Below are 22,700 nucleotides of genomic sequence, written 5' to 3'. Positions count from 1 at the left end.
CTGGCTGCTCCACACATGAGCGTACAAGTCCTTGTCAGTCTCACCAATGGCATGAGTCTGGCATCAGAGTTGCTGTGGATGCTCCCCAGTTTCCCCACCACACTTCCCTGGGACATTCTAGGTGTACAGATGGAGGTTGGCAGAGTTCTCAGCCCCATGATGAAGCTCAGCCTCAGATGGGGGGGTGCAGGTAGTGTGTCAGGTGTTAGGTCTACCCAGCATGGTAGGAAGCCACACACATTCAAGAATTCAAGTTCCCCTCCAGAGCAGCCCTTACAGACAGTGCTGAGATGAGGTGCCCCAAGCCGGTGGGGGACCAGGGAATGAAAGCTCTGTCTATTCTCACCCAAGGTCACGGGGCAGCTGCCTGACTTTGTCCTGCTGATGTAAACTAGGGTTAAGGCTGCTTAGGAGGAAGGTCACTTCTGTTCTTTGGGATGTCAGCTTGTGCGTGTAGGGGGTCCAATCTGTCTTTCTCCACCGCTGCCATCTTTTATATATATATATATATATACAGAAGATCAGTTTAGTATATAGTAAGTAAAGTTTTCAACAGTTTGCACCCACATAGAAACACAAAGTGAAAAATACTGTTTGAGTACTAGTTAACAGCATTAAGTCACAATGTACAGTGCATTGAGGACAGAGATCCTACATGAGGAGTAAGTCACAGTGACTCCTGTTGTTGACTTTACAAATTTACACTCTTGCTTATGGCATCAGTAATCTCCCTAGGCTCCAGTCATGAGTTGCCAAGGCTATGGAAGCCCCCTGAGTTCACCGACTCTTATCATATTTAGCCAAGGTCATAGTCAAAGTGGAAGTTCTCTCCTCCCTTCAGAGAACGGTACCTCCTTCTTTGATGACCCGTTCTTTCCACTGGGATCTCACTCACGGAGATCTTTCATTTAGGGGTTTTTTTTGTTTTGTTTCTTTTCTTTTTTTTTTTTTTTTTTTTTTTTTTTTTTTTGCCAGAGTGTCTTGGCTTTCCATGCCTAAAATACTCTCATGGGCTGTTCAGCTGGATCCGAATGCCCTGAGGGCTGATTCTGAGGCCAGAGTGCTGTTTAGGACATCTGCCATTCTATGAGTCTGCTGTGTATCCTTCTTCCCATGTTGCATCGTTCTCTCCCTTTTTTGTTCTATCGGTTAGTATTTTCAGACAGTAGTCTTGTTTGTGTAATCCCTTTGATTCTTAGTCCTATCATTATGATCAATTGTGAACTGAAATTGATCACTTGGACTAGAGAGATGGTATTGGTACATGCCTCCTTGATGGGATTGAATTGGAATCCCCTGGTATGTTTCTAACTCTACCATTTGGGGCAAGTCAGCTTGAGCATGTCCCAAATTGTACATCTCTTCCCTCTCTTATTCCTACTCTTATGTTTAACAGGGATCACATTTCAGTTAAATTTCAACACTTAAGAATAACTGTGTAAATTAACAGGATTGAATCCAAAAAAACATTACAAAAAATCAGCCAAGCGAGAAGCTGGTTTTTTGAAAAAATAAACAAAATTGACACCCCATTGGCCCAACTTACTAAAAAAAGAAAAGACCCAAATCAATAAAATCAGAGATGAAAAAGGAAACGTAAAACAGACACCACAGAAATAAAAAGAATCATCAGAAATTACTACAAGGACCTGTATGCCAGCAAACAGGAAAACCTATCAGAAATGGATAGATTCCTGGACACATGCAATCTACCAAAATTGAACCATGAAGACATCGAAAACCTAAATAGACCCATAACTGAAACAGAAATTGAAACAGTAATAAAGGCCCTCCCAACAAAGAAAAACCCAGGACCAGATGGATTCACTGCTGAATTCTACCAGACATTTAAAGAAGAACTAATCCCATTTCTTCTCAAACTATTCAGAACAATCGAAAAAGAGGGAATCCTCCCAAATTCTTTCTATGAAGCCAGCATCACCTTAATCCCTAAGCCAGAGAAAGATGCAGCACTGAAAGAAAATTACAGACCAATATCCCTGATGAACATAGACGCAAAAATCCTCAATAAAATTCTGGCCAATAGAATACAACAACACATCAGGAAAATCATCCACCCAGACCAAGTGGGATTCATCCCTGGTATGCAGGGATGGTTCAACATTCGCAAATCAATCAATGTGATTCACCACATTAACAGACTGCAGAAGAAAAACCATATGATTATCTCAATTGATGCAGAGAAAGCATTTGATAAAATTCAACACCCTTTCATGATGAAAACTCTAAGCAAATTGGGTATAGAAGGAACATTCCTCAATATAATCAAAGCAATTTATAAAAAACCCACAGCCAGCATCCTATTGAATGGGGAAAAGTTGGAAGCATTTCCACTGAAATCTGGCACCAGGCAGGGATGCCCACTCTCACCACTGCTATTTAACATAGTTCTGGAAGTTTTAGCCAGAGCCATCAGACAAGAAAAAGAAATCAAAGGAATACAAATCAAGAAGGAAGAAGTCAAACTATCCCTCTTTGCAGACGATATGATTCTGTACTTAGAGGATCCAAAGAACTCTACTAAGAGACTATTGGAACTCATAGAGGAGTTTGGCAAAGTGGCAGGATATAAAATCAATGCACAAAAATCAACAGCCTTTGTATACACAAGCAATGCCATGACTGAGAAAGAGCTGCTAAGATCAATCCCATTCACAATAGCTACAAAAACAATCAAATACCTTGGAATAAACTTAACCAAGGACGTTCAAGATCTCTACGATGAAAATTACAAAACCTTAAAGAAAGAAATAGAAGAGGATACCAAAAAATGGAAAAATCTTCCATGCTCATGGATTGGAAGAATCAACATCATCAAAATGTCCATTCTCCCAAAAGCAATTTATAGATTCAATGCAATCCCAATCAAGATACCAAAGACATTCTTCGCAGATCTAGAAAAAATGATGCTGAAATTCATATGGAGGCACAAGAGACCTCGAATAGCTAAAGCAATCTTGTACAACAAAAACAAAGCCGGAGGCATCACAATACCAGACTTCAGGACATACTACAGGGCAGTTGTAATCAAAACAGCATGGTACTGGTACAGAAACAGATGGATAGACCAATGGAACAGAATTGAAACACCAGAAATCAACCCAAACATCTACAGCCAACTTATATTTGATCAAGGATCTAAAACTAATTCCTGGAGCAAGGACAGTCTATTCAATAAATGGTGCTGGGAAAACTGGATTTCCACGTGCAGAAGCATGAAGCAAGACCCCTACCTTACACCTTACACAAAAATCCACTCAACGTGGATTAAAGACCTAAATCTACGTCCTGACACCATTAAGTTATTAGAGAACATTGGAGAAACCCTTCAAGATATTGGCACAGGCAAAGAATTTCTGGAAAAGACCCGGGAGGCACAGACAGTCAAAGCCAAAATCAACTATTGGGATTGCATCAAATTGAGAAGTTTCTGTACTGCAAAAGAAACAGTCAGGAGAGTGAAGAGACAACCGACAGAATGGGAAAAAATATTTGCAAACTATGCAACAGATAAAGGGTTAATAACCAGAATCTACAAAGAGATCAAGAAACTCCACAAAAACAAAACCAACAACCCACTTAAGAGATGGGCCAAGGACTTCAATAGACATTTTTCAAAAGAGGAAATCCAAATGGCCAACAGGCACATGAAAAAATGTTCAAGGTCACTAGCAATCAGGGAAATGCAAATCAAAACCACAATGAGGTTTCACCTCACCCCGGTTAGAATGGCTCACATACAGAAATCTACCAACAACAGATGCTGGCGAGGATGTGGGGAAAAAGGGACACTAACCCACTGTTGGTGGGAATGCAAACTGGTCAAGCCACTATGGAAATCAGTCTGGAGATTCCTCAGAAACCTGAATATAACCCTACCATTCGACCCAGCCATCCCACTCCTTGGAATTTACCCAAAGGAGTTTAAATTGATAAACAAAAAAGCGGTCTGCACCCTAATGTTTATTGCAGCACAATTCACAATAGCCAAGACCTGGAACCAACCTAAATGCCCATCAACGGTAGACTGGATAAAGAAATTATGGGATATGTATTCTTTAGAGTACTATACCGCAGTAAGAAACAAGGAAATCCAGTCATTTGCAACAAAATGGAGGAATCTGGAACACATCATGCTGAGTGAAGTAAGCCAGTCCCAAAGGGACAAATACCATATGTTCTCCCTGATCGGTGACAACTGACTCAACACCAAAAAGGAAACCTCCTGAAGTGAAATGGACACTATGAGAAATGGTGACTTGATCAGCATAGCCCTGACTGCTAATGGACAACTTAATACATTATCCCTCATAGTATTTTTTTTTTGTCTGTTCTACTTAATATGACTGGTTTAATTCTGTAATTATCACACAGTTATTCTTAAGTGTTGAAAATTAACTGAAATGTGATCCCTGTTAAACATAAGAGTGGGAATAAGAGAGGGAAGAGATGTATAATTTGGGGCATGCTCGGGCTGACTTGCCCCAATTGGTAGAGTTGGAAACATACCAGGGGATTCCAATTCAATCCCATCAAGGTGGCATGTGCCAATGCCATCTCACTACTCCAAGTGATCAATTTCAGTTCACAATTGATCATAATGAAAGGACTAAGAGTCAAAGGGAGCACATAAACAAGTCTAGTATCTGCTAACACCAACCGATAGAATAAATAAAGGGGAGAGTGATCCAACATGGGAAGTGAGATACTCAGCAGACTCATAGAATGGCGGATGTCCTAAATAGCACTCTGGCCTCAGAATCAGCCCTAAAGGCACTCGGATCTGGCTGAAAAGCCCATGAGAGTATTTCAGGCATGGAAAGCCAAGACACTCTGGCAAAAAGATCTCTGTGAGTGAGATCCCAGTGGAAAGAACAGGTCTTCAAAGAGGGAGGTGCCTTTCTCTGAAGGGAGGAGAGAACCTCCACTTTGACTATGACCTTGGCTAAACAAGATAAGAGTCGGAGAACTCAAGGGGCTTCCATAGCCTTGGAAACTCATAACTGGTGCATAGGGAGATTACTGATGCCATAAACAGGAGTGTCAATTTGTAAAGTCAACAACAGGAGTCACTGTGCACTTACTCCTCATGTGGGATCTCTGTCCTTAACGTGCTGTACACTGAGGCTTAATGCTATAACGAGTACTCAAACAGTATATTTCACTTTGTGTTTCTATGGGGGTGCAAACGACTGAAATCTTTACTTAATGTACACTAAACTGATCTTCTGTAAAAAAAAAAAAAAAAAGAAAGAAATTATCAATTCCCAACTTGACTCTCACTGGGATTAAACATGACAAGAGGTCTGATCTGATTTCATCATCATTTTAAAAAAATCATCTATTATTTTTCACTTTATGGTTCTGTGTGGGAGCAAACTGTTGAAATCCTTACTTAAGGTATACTAAGCTGATCTTCTGTATATTAAGATAATCGAAAATGAATCTTGATGTGAATGGAAGGGGAGAGGGAGTGGGAAAGGGGAGGGTTGTGGGTGGGAGGGACGGTATGGGGGGGGAAGCCATTGTAACACATGAGTCGTACTTTGGAAATTTATATTCATTAAATAAAAGATAAAAAAAAGAATAACTGTGTATTAATTACAGAATTAAACCAGTCATATTAAGTAGAACAGACAAAAAAAAAACTACTAAGAGGGATAATGTATTAAGTTGTTCATTAACAGTCAGGGCTATTCTGATCAAGTCACCGTTTCCCATAGTGTCCATTTCACTTCAACAGGTTTCCTTTTTGGTGTTCAGTCAGTTGTCACCGATCAGGGAGAACATATGGTATTTGTCCCTTTGGGACTGGCTTACTTCACTCAGCATGATGTGTTCCAGATTCCTCCATTTTGTTGCAAATGACTGGATTTCCTTGTTTCTTACTGCGGTATAGTATTCTAAAGAGTACATATCCCATAATTGCTTTATCCAGTCTACCATTGATGGGCATTTAGGTTGGTTCCAGGTCTTGGCTATTGTGAATTGTGCTGCAATAAACATTAGGGTGCAGACCTCTTTTTTGTTTGCCAATTTAAATTCCTTTGGGTAAATTCCAAGGAGTGGGATGGCTGGGTCGAACGGTAGGGTTATCTTCAGGTTTCTGAGGAATCTCCAGACTGACTTCCATAGTGGCTTGACCAGTTTGCATTCCCACCAACAGTGGGTTAGTGTCCCTTTTTCCCTACATCCTCGCCAGCATCTGTTGTTGGTAGATTTCTGCATGTGAGCCATTCGAACCGGGGTGGTTTGGTTTTGATTTGCATTTCCCTGATTGCTAATGACCTTGAACATTTTTTCATGTGCCTGTTGGCCATTTGGATTTCCTCTTTTGAAAAATGTCTATTGAGGTCCTTGGCCCATCTCTTAAGTGGGTTGTTGGTTTTGTTTTTGTGGAGTTTCTTATCTCTTTGTAGATTCTGGTTATTAACCCTTTATCTGTTGCATAGTTTGCAAATATTTTTTCCCATTCTGTTGGTTGTCTCTTCACTCTCCTTACTGTTTCTTTTGCAGTACAGAAACTTCTCAATTTGATGCAATCCCAATAGTTGATTTTGGCTTTGACTGCCTGTGTCTCCCGGGTCTTTTCCAGAAATTCTTTGCCTGTGCCAATATCTTGAAGGGTTTCTCCAATGTTCTCTGGTAACTTGATGGTGTCAGGTCATAGATTTAGGTCTTTAATCCACGTTGAGTGGATTTTTGTGTAAGGTGTAATGTAGGGGTCTTGCTTCATGATTCTGCCTTTTGGGGCAAGTCAGCTTGAGCATGTCCCGAATTGTACATCCCTTCCCTCTCTTATATTTAACAGGGATCACTTTTCAGTTAAGTTTCAACACTTAAGAATAACTGTGTATTAATTACAGAATTAAACCAATAGTATTAAGTAGAACAGACAAAAAAATACTATGAGGGATAACGTATTAAGTTCATCAACAGTCAGGGCTATGCTGATCAAGTCACCGTTTCTCATAGCGTCCATTTCACTTCAACAGGTTTCCTTTTTGGTGCTCGGTTAGTTGTTACCGATCAGGGAGAACATATGATATTTGTCCCTTTGGGACTGGCTTATTTCACTCAGCATAATGTTTTCCAGATTCTTCCATTTTGTTGCAAATGACTGGATTTCATTGTTTTTGACTGCTGTATACATATCCCATAATTTCTTTATCCAGTCTACTGTTGATGGGCAGTTAGGTTGATTCCAGGTCTTAGCTATTGTGAATTGAGCTGCACACCGCTGCCATCTTTATGAGCCATGCAGAAGAAATGGAAGTGAGTCAGGGTAATGTTTCACTCCAGCCTTTGGCACCATAACCGCAGGCCACCCTTACCTGCTCTTCAAACCTGGCCCTGTCATCTGGGATCAGGCACACGGCCCCTCGGGGATGTGAGGTAGCACCTGATTCTCACTAGAAGGCCTGCTCCTTTGACTGACAGTTGTGCATGCATCACCAGGGATGCTCTTAGATCTGGATCTCCCAAGTCTCTATTCCACACCCTCCTGCCTGTCACCACCTCTTGGCACAGCCTCTTTTTGCTCACCTGCTGTAACCACCAACCTTTCCCTGACACAGGGACCACAGTGTCCAGAGACCCTACGGACTGAATGTTGTCCATGCCACATTCTGTTTAGGATGCTTCCTCATTCCACAGACACCCACCTGTGTCCATGAGCCTACCCATGTGCCCCATTCACTCCCTTCTCTGCCCCATCCTGAGTTCCCAAACAGCACTTGCTGCCCCTTCTAGAAAGTTGTCTTCAGGAGAGTGTGTGGTGAAGCATCCTGGGAACCCAGGGAAACTGCAGCGCCATCATATCCACCTGCTTTGGGTTCTTTTTGACACTTATGTGTGCAGCTACCCCTCATTGTGTTTATCTCCTTACTTCTCCAAAGTCACAGGCAAGGGTGATGTCTTTCTAATTTGCATCTTAGTGCCTGATGCATGGCCGAAGCCTAATAGGTAAAACAGATTGAAACATGTACGATTCACAAACACACTGGTGTTGAGTGGCATTGTAGGCAATAAAGATTCCTAGGTTTAAGTGCAAGCATTTATCACAGCTCTTGCTCCAAAGCTGTCAGCAGCTGAGTCCAAGTGTGAGAAGAGTTGCTGAACTGTGCCTTCCACAGCCAGACCATTGCTCACTGTCATTGTGTTTACTGTTAAATGTTCATGCTACCCAAAGTGATTTACAGATTCAGTATAATCCCTGTTAGTATATCAAGAGCATTTTCCAAAAGGTAGAAAAACACCCTACTTGAGTATGCAGAGCCGAAGTAATCTTGAGTGAAAAGTGGTAGGAACTATCTGACTTTAAAATATTCTACAAAGCTCTGGTTATAAAAACAGCATGGTATTGTCATAAAAGTGCATACAACAAAAGAGCAGGGGTCAACATTGTGGTGCAGTGGGTTAAGCTGCTGCCTGCAAAGCTAGCATCCCATATGGGTGCCAGTTCAAATCCCAGATGCTCCACTTCTGTTTCAGGTGCCTGCTAATGTGCCTAATCCTTGGGCTTCTGCACCCACCTAGGAGACCCAGATGGAGTCTTGTGGCTTTGGCCTGGCTCAGTCCTGGATGTTGTGGCCATTTGGGGAGTGAACCAGTGGATCAAAGATGCCTCCTCCCTCTTCCTCCCTCCCCCCTTCCCCCTCCTTCTAAGTAAATCTTTAAAAAATCTAAAGGAACAGAGAGCCTAGAAATAAACCCACATATTTATAGCCATGTGACCTTTGCCAGGGTGCTTAGAATGTACTTTGGCAAAACAATGGTCTCTTCAGTGAAAATCATTTGGGGAAACTGGGTATCACATGCAGCGGAAGAAACTAGATGCTCTCTCTCAACATGTACGTAAATAAACTAACATGGATCAAAGATCTAAATTTAAGACCTGAAGCTAATGAGCTAGTAAAAACAAACACAGAGGAAATTCTTCACTACATTGGAATGGGCACCCATTATTTTCATCAGAGCCCAAAAGCATAGGAAAGGAAGCAAACATAGTTGAATGGGATTTCATGAAATTAAAAAACTTCTGTATTCCAAAGGAAGCAAAGACTAGGGTGAAGAGACAACTTACATAGTGGAGGAAATATTTGCAAGGTATACTTTGAGAATGGATTAGTAATGCTATGTAAGAAACAACTAAATAGCAAAAATAACATGATTCTATTATAATAGAATGCACAGATTAAGCAGAAGTTATTTCAAGGAAGACAGAAGTGACCAGGGATATGAAAAAGTGTTCAACATCACATCATCAGGGTGATGGAGATCAAATCCACAGTAAGATATCAATCACAACACTCCAGTCATCTCGGCTGTCATCAAAAAGACAAAAGATAAGAGTTCCATGGTATAGCTCCACACAGGAGATAGAAGTGGTGTTCTGTTTCACAGTAGGGTGACTACAGATAATGATAATGTACTGTCCATTAAAAATATTAGAAGATAGGATTGTGAATATTTTCAGCATACAAAATGATACCTGTTTGAGGAGATAGATTTGTTTAACCTGATTTGAACCTGTGTAAAAACACTATTTACGTATCTCAAAATATAACATAGTACTCTGTAAATATGTATAATTTTTGTCTGTTGGTTAAAATTTTAAAAGTATACAAATAACAAAAGCCAAAGAAAAAGAGGAAAATTATCCCAAAGGAAGTAAGTTCAAATAACAATGATCATAGCAGACACCATACAGTAGAAGAATTAACAATTTGCAAAGTTACTTGAAATAAACCAACAAAATATTAACACTAGCAGTGGAAAAGCTACTATTTTATTTGTTCATCATATATTAGAATTATATAAGAGAAATTAAGAAAAATTCAGTGTATTAAGGTAGGCCTCAGGGTATGAAGTGAGCATGCAAAATTCAGTGGTGTTTCTATTAGAAAGAAAGAAATGAAAATGAAATAAAATAATTTACAGGAGAATTAAAAATGATTTTTAAAAAAGGTTTATTTATTTATCTGAAAGGCAGAGTTACAGAGAGGCAGAGGAAGAAGGTCCACTGATCTGAAGCCAGGAGCCAAGAACTTCTTCCAGGTCTCCTATGCAGGTGCTAGGGCCCAAGGACTTGGGCCATCTTCTACTGCTTTTCCAGGCCATAGCCGAGAACTGGATGGGAAGTGGAGCAGTTGGGACTCGAAACGGCACCCAAATGGGATGTGTTACCTGCTATGCCACAGTGTCGGCCCTGGGAAAAAATAAAAGACCTGTAATACCCCTATGCTAAGAACAAAATAGTACTGTGAGAATTCAAAGAAGATACAGTTGAATTGGAGAGACATATGTTTATGATTTTAAAAAAACTGTTTTTGTGATATACATTCTCCAAAATTGATTTTAAAATACATAGAAATGCCATCAAATCCTTAGAACTGTGTGTGTGCATTCATGCGAAAATCCATCTGCTAATTGAAAATGTATTTGAAAATGCATAATGCATGAAATAATCAACCAGATTTTGAAAGAGAACAAATATTGTGATATTAAACTGCCGGTATCAGAACTTACAATAGAGCTGCACTAATACAAATCTATGATCAAAGGAAGAGATGAAGGAGTCAAGAAAGAGACACAAGCATGCAGGGCATGAGATTTCTGGTCATATGCTTAGGGGAACCTAGGCCTGGTTCCTGGGTACCTGCTGGGCCCAAGTTCTAATGGGTTTCTATGTTCACAGGCCCAGAGTGTCTGAGAGCAGCTCTTTGTGACAACCTCAGACCAGCTGGAAGAACCTTCTGGGAAATTCTTAGCTGTGAGGAGACAAAAATGCATTCAGTTATTTATTTGTTTATCGGACTGAGCCACAGTATTTCTTCATTTCTTTGAAAAAAAATTTTTTTCCTCAGAACTAGACATTAAAATGTGGTAACCATGGAAATTAGAGTCCTTGGCATCTCAAAATTACTTTAGGTAGTAGTTCATTTCCATAGTGAGCTTATCAAAATATTTTTTAAGTCTTTAATTCCTGTGACATGTGGTTGCTGAACTTTTTGTAGCATTATCTATGGTCATAGTGTTACTGATATTTTCTTAAACAGCAAACTGTTACAAGCACTCCTTTAAACACGGACATTTCTGGTGGATGTGGTGGTCACATCATGATAAAGAGTTTTCCCAGAGTTGATTCTGATCACGGTTTCTAGCTTACTGGTTGCTCCAATGAAATGACATGTCCATGGATCTTCCTAGATCAACATTCTATGTGGGATCTTCAGTTCATTTTATGAACTTAAGGGAGATAATTCTTTACTTAAGGTCTGTGAAATAGAAAAGTTTTACTCACGAAAATATAGCAAGTTTGTTACAGATTACATACTATTTTGTCATTAAAAGCAATGTGTAATGGAACCCAACAGGAAATTTTAATCAGGAGTATATAAATTAATAGAACTTATGAATTTTAAGCACATTAAATCTGCAATATGGAAAAGGGAATACAGACGGTTAAGGGTATAATATGTCAGATTCTAATAAGAGATACATTAATGCAAGACTATTAAATGAATCAAGAGCATTGCATTTATTATGTTCCTGTGTTCTAGAAGAGAGATTGTTGTGTATGAACTGATTGCAGAAAGTTGATATGGAGAAGTGGATGGAATTGAAATCAGGTTTGGATGTAAAGTCAATAAAACTATTAACTAATTGAGCACCTAGGTTTATTCAAATGTGATGGATGGATAAGTTGTGTGTGTGTGTGTGTGTGTGTGGAGAGAGAAGGAGAGAGCGAGCAAGTGCTAAGAGGGAAGAGGAAGAGGTATATAGACACAGGCACCAAGAGCTGAAACAGGTAAGTTTGGTGCTTCCTATTAGACATACTTGATCATGTCATGTAGGGAAGTGAATTTAGAAGACAAACTGAATATAAGTGATTTCAGCTTAGGGAGAGGTGGATATCCAGATTTTATCAGCCTCCCGATGGTCTCTAAAGTTGGAAGACTGAGGGATATCCCCCAGGATGCAAGTGTTGATCGAGGAGACTTGTTTTGCCCTTTCCTGCAACAGATCCAAGACACAAAAATCAGTTACTTCTTACATCTTCCAGCGCACGTGTCACTCCTGAGGGTAAGTCTTCCCTGATTTTTGCCCAATCAGTGTTAATGTGTCCATCTCTAAGGCCCCTGTAGACCACAATACATGTCTCTGTCACTGCACTCATAGTACTGATTGATTCATACAGAGATGTTTCCATAGCAGTCTTCCCCACACCTCTGTGGGCTTCCCATGGGTGTTCACGCACTACTAGTTCCAGGAATTCTGGTGTGTTCTGTGTGTTAAGGCTCAGCTCAGTGTTGTATTTAGGGGGAAGAGAGACTTGATCCATCCCTGTGAGTTACTGACCAATCCTGGAGACTCTCTGCAGAGAGACTGGGAGATAATTACCATGAGATCAAGAGGAGAATCATGTAGGACCTTGCCATGTTGATTGACCCGTATCCTTGACATATTCCCATGCCTTTTGCTCACAATGTGCACTGGATTATTTAACAGCACAATCTTCTTTGGCAGCAATAGGCTTGGCTTGGGGACCTTGGGTGTCCATTAGTGGCAGGCATGGATCAGAGGAACCCAGACCTCCTGACTTCCAGTCTAACGTTCACACAACCAAGATGCCAAAATTGACATAGGTAAGTGAGTTCTTGGCTGAAGGACTCATTTCTCCGAAGGACTCATTTCTAAATACTCATTCATGGGCTTAGTAATTGAGTAAGCTGAGAAGATCCCTTCTTCCCTTTTTTTCATGGAAATTATGGATGGAGAAGATGTGAGCAGAAATGACATAATTACAAAGCATGGCACTACAAATCCCAACAGTTGAGGTTAATACAGAGTTCAGGATGTGTTGGGCACTGTCTGAGGAGTATTTGCATGTAGAAGTATTTTACTCTCATTAGTTTTGGCAGTGAGTCCCTAAACTCCAGGATAAAGTCGGTAACTCCTCTGACCTAGTGTTCTAAGTGTAAGCTGAGTTCCCCACATCACTGTACTTGTATGAGTACTGGCTTAGGGACATTTGGATACTTTGCATGGGAACAGTATAGAGTTTTTTTTTTTAATGTTCTTTCATGTTATGTATATTTTATTTTATTTTTTTTTATCTTTTATTTAATGAATATAAATTTCCAAAGTACGACTCATGTGTTACAATGGCTTCCCCCCCCATACCGTCCCTCCCACCCACCACCCTCCCCTTTCCCACTCCCTCTCCCCTTCCATTCACATCAAGATTCATTTTCGATTATCTTAATATACAGAAGATCAGCTTAGTATACCTTAAGTAAGGATTTCAACAGTTTGCTCCCACACAGAAACATAAAGTGAAAAATAATAGATGATTTTTTTAAAATGATGATGAAATCAGATCAGACCTCTTGTCATGTTTAATCCCAGTGAGAGTCAAGTTGGGAATTGATAATTTCTTTCTTTTCTTTTTTTTTTTTTTTTTTTTTTTTACAGAAGATCAGTTTAGTGTACATTAAGTAAAGATTTCAGTCGTTTGCACCCCCATAGAAACACAAAGTGAAATATACTGTTTGAGTACTCGTTATAGCATTAAGCCTCAGTGTACAGCACGTTAAGGACAGAGATCCCACATGAGGAGTAAGTGCACAGTGACTCCTGTTGTTGACTTTACAAATTGACACTCCTGTTTATGGCATCAGTAATCTCCCTATGCACCAGTTATGAGTTTCCAAGGCTATGGAAGCCCCTTGAGTTCTCCGACTCTTATCTTGTTTAGCCAAGGTCATAGTCAAAGTGGAGGTTCTCTCCTCCCTTCAGAGAAAGGCACCTCCCTCTTTGAAGACCTGTTCTTTCCACTGGGATCTCACTCACAGAGATCTTTTTGCCAGAGTGTCTTGGCTTTCCATGCCTGAAATACTCTCATGGGCTTTTCAGCCAGATCCGAGTGCCTTTAGGGCTGATTCTGAGGCCAGAGTGCTATTTAGGACATCCGCCATTCTATGAGTCTGCTGAGTATCTCACTTCCCATGTTGGATCACTCTCCCCTTTATTTATTCTATCGGTTGGTGTTAGCAGATACTAGACTTGTTTATGTGCTCCCTTTGACTCTTAGTCCTTTCATTATGATCAATTGTGAACTGAAATTGATCACTTGGAGTAGTGAGATGGCATTGGCACATGCCACCTTGATGGGATTGAATTGGAATCCCCTGGTATGTTTCCAACTCTACCAATTGGGGCAAGTCAGCCCGAGCATGCCCCAAATTATACATCTCTTCCCTCTCTTATTCCCACTCTTATGTTTAACAGGGATCACATTTCAGTTAATTTTCAACACTTAAGAATAACTGTGTGATAATTACAGAATTAAACCAGTCATATTAAGTAGAACAGACAAAAAAAAAATACTATGAGGGATAATGTATTAAGTTGTCCATTAGCAGTCAGGGCTATGCTGATCAAGTCACCATTTCTCATAGTGTCCATTTCACTTCAGGAGGTTTCCTTTTTGGTGTTGAGTCAGTTGTCACCGATCAGGGAGAACATATGGTATTTGTCCCTTTGGGACTGGCTTACTTCACTCAGCATGATGTGTTCCAGATTCCTCCATTTTGTTGCAAATGACTGGATTTCCTTGTTTCTTACTGCGGTATAGTACTCTAAAGAATACATATCCCATAATTTCTTTATCCAGTCTACCGTTGATGGGCATTTAGGTTGGTTCCAGGTCTTGGCTATTGTGAATTGTGCTGCAATAAACATTAGGGTGCAGACCGCTTTTTTGTTTATCAATTTAAACTCCTTTGGGTAAATTCCAAGGAGTGGGATGGCTGGGTCGAATGGTAGGGTTATATTCAGGTTTCTGAGGAATCTCCAGACTGATTTCCATAGTGGCTTGACCAGTTTGCATTCCCACCAACAGTGGGTTAGTGTCCCTTTTTCCCCACATCCTCGCCAGCATCTGTTGTTGGTAGATTTCTGTATGTGAGCCATTCTAACCGGGGTGAGGTGAAACCTCATTGTGGTTTTGATTTGCATTTCCCTGATTGCTAGTGACCTTGAACATTTTTTCATGTGCCTGTTGGCCATTTGGATTTCCTCTTTTGAAAAATGTCTATTGAAGTCCTTGGCCCATCTCTTAAGTGGGTTGTTGGTTTTGTTTTTGTGGAGTTTCTTGATCTCTTTGTAGATTCTGGTTATTAACCCTTTATCTGTTGCATAGTTTGCAAATATTTTTTCCCATTCTGTCGGTTGTCTCTTCACTCTCCTGACTGTTTCTTTTGCAGTACAGAAACTTCTCAATTTGATGCAATCCCAATAGTTGATTTTGGCTTTGACTGTCTGTGCCTCCCGGGTCTTTTCCAGAAATTCTTTGCCTGTGCCAATATCTTGAAGGGTTTCTCCAATGTTCTCTAATAACTTAATGGTGTCAGGACGTAGATTTAGGTCTTTAATCCACGTTGAGTGGATTTTTGTGTAAGGTGTAAGGTAGGGGTCTTGCTTCATGCTTCTGCACGTGGAAATCCAGTTTTCCCAGCACCATTTATTGAATAGACTGTCCTTGCTCCAGGAATTAGTTTTAGATCCTTGATCAAATATAAGTTGGCTGTAGATGTTTGGGTTGATTTCTGGTGTTTCAATTCTGTTCCATTGGTCTATCCATCTGTTTCTGTACCAGTACCATGCTGTTTTGATTACAACTGCCCTGTAGTATGTCCTGAAGTCTGGTATTGTGATGCCTCCGGCTTTGTTTTTGTTGTACAAGATTGCTTTAGCTATTCGAGGTCTCTTGTGCCTCCATATGAATTTCAGCATCATTTTTTCTAGATCTGCGAAGAATGTCTTTGGTATCTTGATTGGGATTGCATTGAATCTATAAATTGCTTTTGGGAGAATGGACATTTTGATGATGTTGATTCTTCCAATCCATGAGCATGGAAGATTTTTCCATTTTTTGGTATCCTCTTCTATTTCTTTCTTTAAGGTTTTGTAATTTTCATCGTAGAGATCTTGAACGTCCTTGGTTAAGTTTATTCCAAGGTATTTGATTGTTTTTGTAGCTATTGTGAATGGGATTGATCTTAGCAGCTCTTTCTCAGTCATGGCATTGCTTGTGTATACAAAGGCTGTTGATTTTTGTGCATTGATTTTATATCCTGCCACTTTGCCAAACTCCTCTATGAGTTCCAATAGTCTCTTAGTAGAGTTCTTTGGATCCTCTAAGTACAGAATCATATCGTCTGCAAAGAGGGATAGTTTGACTTCTTCCTTCTTGATTTGTATTCCTTTGATTTCTTTTTCTTGTCTGATGGCTCTGGCTAAAACTTCCAGAACTATGTTAAATAGCAGTGGTGAGAGTGGGCATCCCTGCCTGGTGCCAGATTTCAGTGGAAATGCTTCCAACTTTTCCCCATTCAATAGGATGCTGGCTGTGGGTTTTTTATAAATTGCTTTGATTATATTGAGGAATGTTCCTTCTATACCCAATTTGCTTAGAGTTTTCATCATGAAAGGGTGTTGAATTTTATCAAATGCTTTCTCTGCATCAATTGAGATAATCATATGGTTTTTCTTCTGCAGTCTGTTAATGTGGTGAATCACATTGATTGATTTGCGAATGTTGAACCATCCCTGCATACCAGGGATGAATCCCACTTGGTCTGGGTGGATGATTTTTCTGATGTGTTGTTGTATTCTATTGGCCAGAATTTTATTGAGGATTTTTGCGTCTATGTTCATCAGGGATATTGGTCTGTAATTTTCTTTCAGTGCTGCATCTTTCTCTGGCTTAGGGATTAAGGTGATGCTGGCTTCATAGAAAGAATTTGGGAGGATTCCCTCTTTTTCGATTGTTCTGAATAGTTTGAGAAGAAATGGGATTAGTTCTTCTTTAAATGTCTGGTAGAATTCAGCAGTGAATCCATCTGGTCCTGGGTTTTTCTTTGTTGGGAGGGCCTTTATTACTGTTTCAATTTCTGTTTCAGTTATGGGTCTATTTAGGTTTTCGATGTCTTCATGGTTCAATTTTGGTAGATTGCATGTGTCCAGGAATCTATCCATTTCTGATAGGTTTTCCTGTTTGCTGGCATACAGGTCCTTGTAGTAATTTCTGATGATTCTTTTTATTTCTGTGGTGTCTGTTGTTACGTTTCCTTTTTCATCTCTGATTTTATTGATTTGGGTCTTTTCTTTTTTTAGTTAGTTGGGCCAATGGGGTGTCAATTTTGTTTATTTTTTCAAAAAACCAGCTTCTCGCTTGGCTGATTTTTTGTAATGTTTTTTTGGATTCAATCCTGTTAATTTCTTCTCTGGTTTTAATTATTTCTCTTCTCCTACTAGATTTGGGTTTGGTTTGCTGCAGTTTTTCTAGGTCCTTGAGGTGCGCTGAAAGCTCATTTATTTGGTACCTTTCCAATTTCTTGGTATAGGCACCTATTGCTATAAATTTGCCTCTCAATACTGCTTTTGCTGTATCCCATAAGTTTTGATATGTTGTGTTGTTGTCTTCATTTACTTCCAGAAAGTTTTTGATTTCTCTTTTGATTTCTTGAATGACCCAGTGTTCATTCAGGAGCATGTTGTTCAGTCTCCATGTGTTTGCATACTTTCTGGGGTTTCCTGAGTTGCTAATTTCCAGCTTCATCCCGCTGTGGTCTGAGAAGCTGCATGGTATGATTCTAATTCTTTTAAATTTGCTGAGACTTGCTTTATGGCCTAGTATGTGGTCAATCCTAGAGAAGGTTCCATGCGCTGCTGAGAAGAATGTGAAGTCTTTAGATGTAGGCTTGAAAGTTCTGTAGATATCTGTTAGATCCATTTGGGCAATAGTGTCAATTAAATCTGCTGTTTCCTTGTTGATCTTCTGTCCAGATGATCTGTCTATTTCTGAGAGTGGAGTATTGAAGTCCCCCAGTACTATTGTATTGGAATCTAAATCTCCCTTTAAGTCCCTTAACATATCTTTTAAATAGACCGGTGCCCTGTAATTAGGTGCATATACATTTATAATAGTTACATCTTCCTGTTGAATTGAACCCTTAATCATTATATAGTGTCCCTCTTTGTCTCTCTTAACAGTTTTTGTATTAAAGTTTATTTTGTCTGATATTAATATGGCTACACCTGATTTTTTTTTGGTTTCTGTTGGCATGGAATATCTTTTTCCAACCTTTCACTTTCAGTCTGCATGCCTCTTTGTTAGAGAGATGTGTTTCTTGTAGGCAACAAATAGTTGGGTTGTGTTCTGTGAGCCAGTCAGCTAAACGGTGTCTTTTAACTGAAGAATTCAGACCATTAATGTTCAATGTGACTATTGATACGTAGTGACTTTGCCCTGCCATTTTCCCGGAAATATTTTCTAGTATATGCTTTGAGCTTCCCATGCTCTTTTACTGGTAGGTGTTCTTCCTTTCCCTTCTTTCATATTGATGGCCGTGTTTCTGTGTTTCTGAGTGTAGCACATCTTTAAGTATCTTTTGCAGGGCCGGACGAGTGGCCACAAAGTCTTTCAATTTCTGTTTGCTATGAAAGGTCTTTATTTCACCTTCATTCACAAATGAGAGCTTGGCAGGATATAATATTCTGGGCTGGCAATTTTTCTCTCTTAGCACCTGTGCTATGTCTCGCCATTCCCTCCTAGCTTGTAGGGTTTCTGATGAGAAGTCAGCTGTGAGTCTGATTGGAGATCCTCTGAGAGTAATCTGACGTTTCTCTCTTGCACATTTTAGGATCTTTTCTTTATGTTTCACTGTGGTAAGTTTAATTACCACGTGTCGTGGTGAGGATCTCTTTTGGTCATGTTTATTGGGGGTTCTATGAGCTTCCTGTACTAGGATATCTCTGTCCTTCTCCAAACCTGGAAAGTTCTCTGCTAGTATCTCACTAAAAAGGCCTTCCAATCCTTTCTCTCTCTCCATGCCTTCAGGAACTCCTAGAACTCGAATGTTGGTTTTTTTAATAGTATCCTGTAGATTCCCAACAATATTTTTTAGGTTTCTAATTTCCTCGTCTTTTCTTTGGTTTGACTGTATGTTTTCCTGTGCTCTATCTTCTAAGTCCGATATTCTCTCTTCTGCTTCACCCATTCTGTTTTTAAGGCTTTCTAATGTGTTTGTCATTTGATCTATTGAGCTCTTCATTTCATTTTGATTTCTCTTCACTATCACACTTTCCTGTTCTACTAGTTTCTGAGTTTCATTTTGACTCTTCCTTAAAATTTCGTTTTCACGAGAGAGATTTTCAATCTTGTCCATTAAGGATTTCTGTAGTTCAAGGATTTGCTTTTGAAAACTTCTAAATGTTCTTATCATAAATTTTTTGAAATCCGTATCTTGCATTTCTTCTATCTCATCATCTTCATACTCTTGGCTTGGGGTGTTTTGCTTATTTGGAGGCATCATAGTGTCATCGTTGATCTTGCTCCCTCTATTTCTGTGCTTGTTACTAGGCATAGTTAATTCTTGTTGCGTCACTGTGCGTTTTTTTTTTTCTTTTTTATACTGTGTCCGTGTTAAGTGGACTGCCTGCTGTTGGAGGAGCCTTGGAGGCTTGAGATGGGTGCGGCCTGAGAGCTCTGCCTGGTTCTTCCAGGTTAAGGGTGTGCAAAGGTGACACCCTCAGGTTATGCGTGGTAAATCTCTCTCTTTTTATTTATTTATTTATTTTATTTATTCAGGGGGTAAGTAACACCGCAGGGCAGGGCTGTGCAGAATTGATGGTATTTAGCTTCCAGTCTTTGGCTCCTCTGGACTCCCACTGGGTTGCCTAGGCTACTGAATTGTAGTGACTCAGTTCCTTAGCTCTCCCCCATTGATATGTAAATCCAGAGAGCAGGCCTGCTCTTTGTCTCTTGGGAATTCTAGCCTTGCAGCCTTGTAACCTTTGCAAGGTTAGGGGTAAGAGAAACCCCGAAGCTTTTTTTTTTTTCCTTCTTTCCGGTAGTGAGTTTGCTGCACTTTCCGGCCCCCCTCTAGATTCTGACCCCCGTTTCCCCACCAATGTCTCGGGTTATTGAGCTCACCTCCCCTTCCAGCGCCGATGTGTGGACTCGGAGCCCTGAGCGTCCCAAGTCTCCCCGCTGTTGTCTGTGTGGCATGCACTCCCCTTGGAGCACTGGGGCTTCTTCCCAGTATAGAGTTGACACCATTAGAAAAATGTCCTGCTGCCCTACCACTCTGGAGACTCGACTACTGCCTCCTGAACCACAAAGCACGCCCTGCATGGCAACCTGTAGCCACGACCCCTGTGCAAGGCTGCACAGGCTTGCTCTTTGCTTTCTGATTGGTTGGCACCTATGGACAGTTATCCAGTCAGAGTTGATGTACTCTGTTGGCTACCGAGTTTATATAAAGGCTGCTCAGGGGCGCTGTTGCTCTTTTACCTACTTGGAGTCTTATGTCACACGTTACTTTCTTCAGGTGGGTGCTGAGTGCTGCTGTGGATCCTCGGAAGGAGGAGGTGAACCGTGAAGAAGCACAACTGCAGGAAGAGCAGTCTCGCTGGTGGAGGAGGCGTGACAGTAGGTTCTCCAGAGTCCACAGGGTCATCCATCCTGGCCAGGTAAGTCCTGTGGAAATCTATGCATGTTCCCTATGTGGGCCCTGGCCACAGGCCCGAGAACTTGTGCCTTCAGGAGCGGGATGCAGGGAGAATAAATTGGGTATTAGATTGTATGCTATAAATGGTAGGTTTTATTGTATATTAGGAATTGTATATTCTATTGTATATGATAAAGTATGGATTACATTGGTGGGATCCTGTACAGTTGCAGGAGGGATTTAGCCTACCTGTTTGCCTTCTGATGCCAGGTTGGGGAACTGCCATGTGGGTAGTCTTCTGTCGAGTGGTGTATTAAGATGCCCTGACACTTAATTTCTACCACTTTTCATAGTTTTTTGAGTTATTGATGCCATCCTTCCCTCCCACTGAACTCTGATTCTGCCACTGTGATGTGCAGTGTTTCCCTAATTCCTGAGGAACATATCCTGCTATAATTGCCTGTTTTCTATTCACTTTACGAATGTGGTAATATGAAGAGAAACATCATCTAAAAGTCTGTATCTTCCTTGCATATTTTTACATTTACAGGGAATATGGGAACTCTGTTTATCATCAGAGGCAATTCTATTAGAGAACTCCTCCATAATTTTAGGAAGTAATGGCTGCTGGCTGAGTACTCATTTTAGGAAATTTTAGGAGGTAATGGTTACTTGCTGAGTATGTTTGTTGCAGAAAGTTGTAAAATTGTAGACTCTGAATAACTCAAAATAGATTATTTTTTTTTCTTGTAAGCTAGATTTTGGAATATTGGAAGAGTACCAATTATGGTATTTTTAGACCTGAGAGAAAAAGAGGGCAACCTTAGTGGGCCGGTCCCCCTCGTACCATGTACTGGTTCCATTACCACAGATGCTGTGACTGGAGCTGAGTAGGAATCTGGTAGAAACTGGCAGAGGCCAGTTTGGCCTTTACCTGCCTGCTCACGGTCTGTGTTTGTTGCTTCAAGCCTGTCCTTTTGTGCTTTGCTGACCTGTTCTGTCTGGGTTACAGGGTCCAGCACAGGTGGCAATGAGCAGCATGGCACGCTGGGGTTGTCAATACCCACATCTCAGATAGAGACAGACTTGGTATCCATATACCAAAAGTTAATGCTGTGTTGTTGTGTTATCCCTTATACAGAAGTGGAGGTGATAGGCTGATGGGGGATAAGAGATCATATCACAGTTATGTATGGAGGAGTGTGGAGTTAAGGTGGAGCAAGAGACTACAGAGTGATAGAGTGGACCCAGAGGACTTTGGCCTCATTCCCTTGGAAACTGGAGATATTTCAGAACATTTCTAAAAGTTTGTGGAATGACATTTGGCATAGTGAGAAAGACATTTGGCATAGTGAGAAAGACTGCATGGGATTCCAGAGGAGGTAGGTAATGGCTTAAGTAATTTCATTCACACTACCCAGAGTGAAGACTGGTATTGAATTCCCAGCTCCAAGTTTCAGTCTGGCCCAGATCAGCTCTGCTTATTGTGGGCATGGAAGTGCTGTTTCCCTCTCTTTCCCACTCTCTCCCTCTCTCTCACACACATGCACACATATTCTCTCTCTGTTCTCTGTCTCTTTGCCTTTCAAACAAATTCAATTTTTAAAACTATATGGGAAAACATTTTGGATACTTGGTGCCAGTCAGAGTTACATCAAAGGAGTAAATTCCTAGTGTCATACGGTATAATTGGGTGACTAGTTCACAGCAATCTATTACATGTTTTATGAGAAAATAGGAGAAAGGAGCTCAAGGACTTCAACCGTAGAATAATGTCAAAGAAGAATAAATGCTGATTTGATCACCATACAGTATATAAGGATATTGAAATGTCATACTGTAGCCTGTAAATGTGTACAACTGTTGTTAATAAAAATCAAGCTAAAAATACCAACATCTTACTTGGTGCATAGGGTTAAAGGGTTATAAAATGTTTAATGTCATGCTAATATTAAAGTATTTGGAAATATTTTAATTAATATTGACAGTGATAATAAAGAAATTTATTTTTATTGTCATACTGAGTGGAATCTGGAAGTGAATATTTTTGATTGTTTCATTAACGGAAGAAAAATGGTAGTGTTTTTATGTGTATTTGGAACTGAATTGCTTTAGAGCAATATTAAAATGAAATATGGAATTAAAAGATAGTCTTAT

The 22,700-nt window shown here is 40.2% G+C and overlaps 1 protein-coding gene across 23 annotated transcripts in view; it reads left to right on the top strand.

The window, feature by feature from the left end:
* The window catches only part of LOC103346408 (trafficking protein particle complex subunit 9), a 142,825-nt gene that overhangs the window by 99,584 nt on the left and 20,541 nt on the right, over positions 1-22,700 (top strand). For 19 of the 23 annotated variants that reach the window (XM_070064975.1, XM_070064979.1, XM_070064974.1 and 16 more), the window contains one exon: positions 20,424-20,565. The gene's annotated coding sequence lies outside the window, so the exon portion shown is untranslated. Of the gene's footprint in view, positions 1-6,105; positions 12,672-20,423; positions 20,970-22,700 lie in introns of those variants that run through there. The other 4 variants (XM_070064972.1, XM_070064971.1, XM_070064970.1 and 1 more) reach the window with 2 other exon arrangements.

The sequence above is a fragment of the Oryctolagus cuniculus genome, chromosome 19 (genome assembly GCF_964237555.1).
Source record: "Oryctolagus cuniculus chromosome 19, mOryCun1.1, whole genome shotgun sequence".
Taxonomy (NCBI): Eukaryota; Metazoa; Chordata; class Mammalia; order Lagomorpha; family Leporidae; genus Oryctolagus; species Oryctolagus cuniculus.
This window is presented reverse-complemented; position numbering and strand designations above follow the sequence as displayed.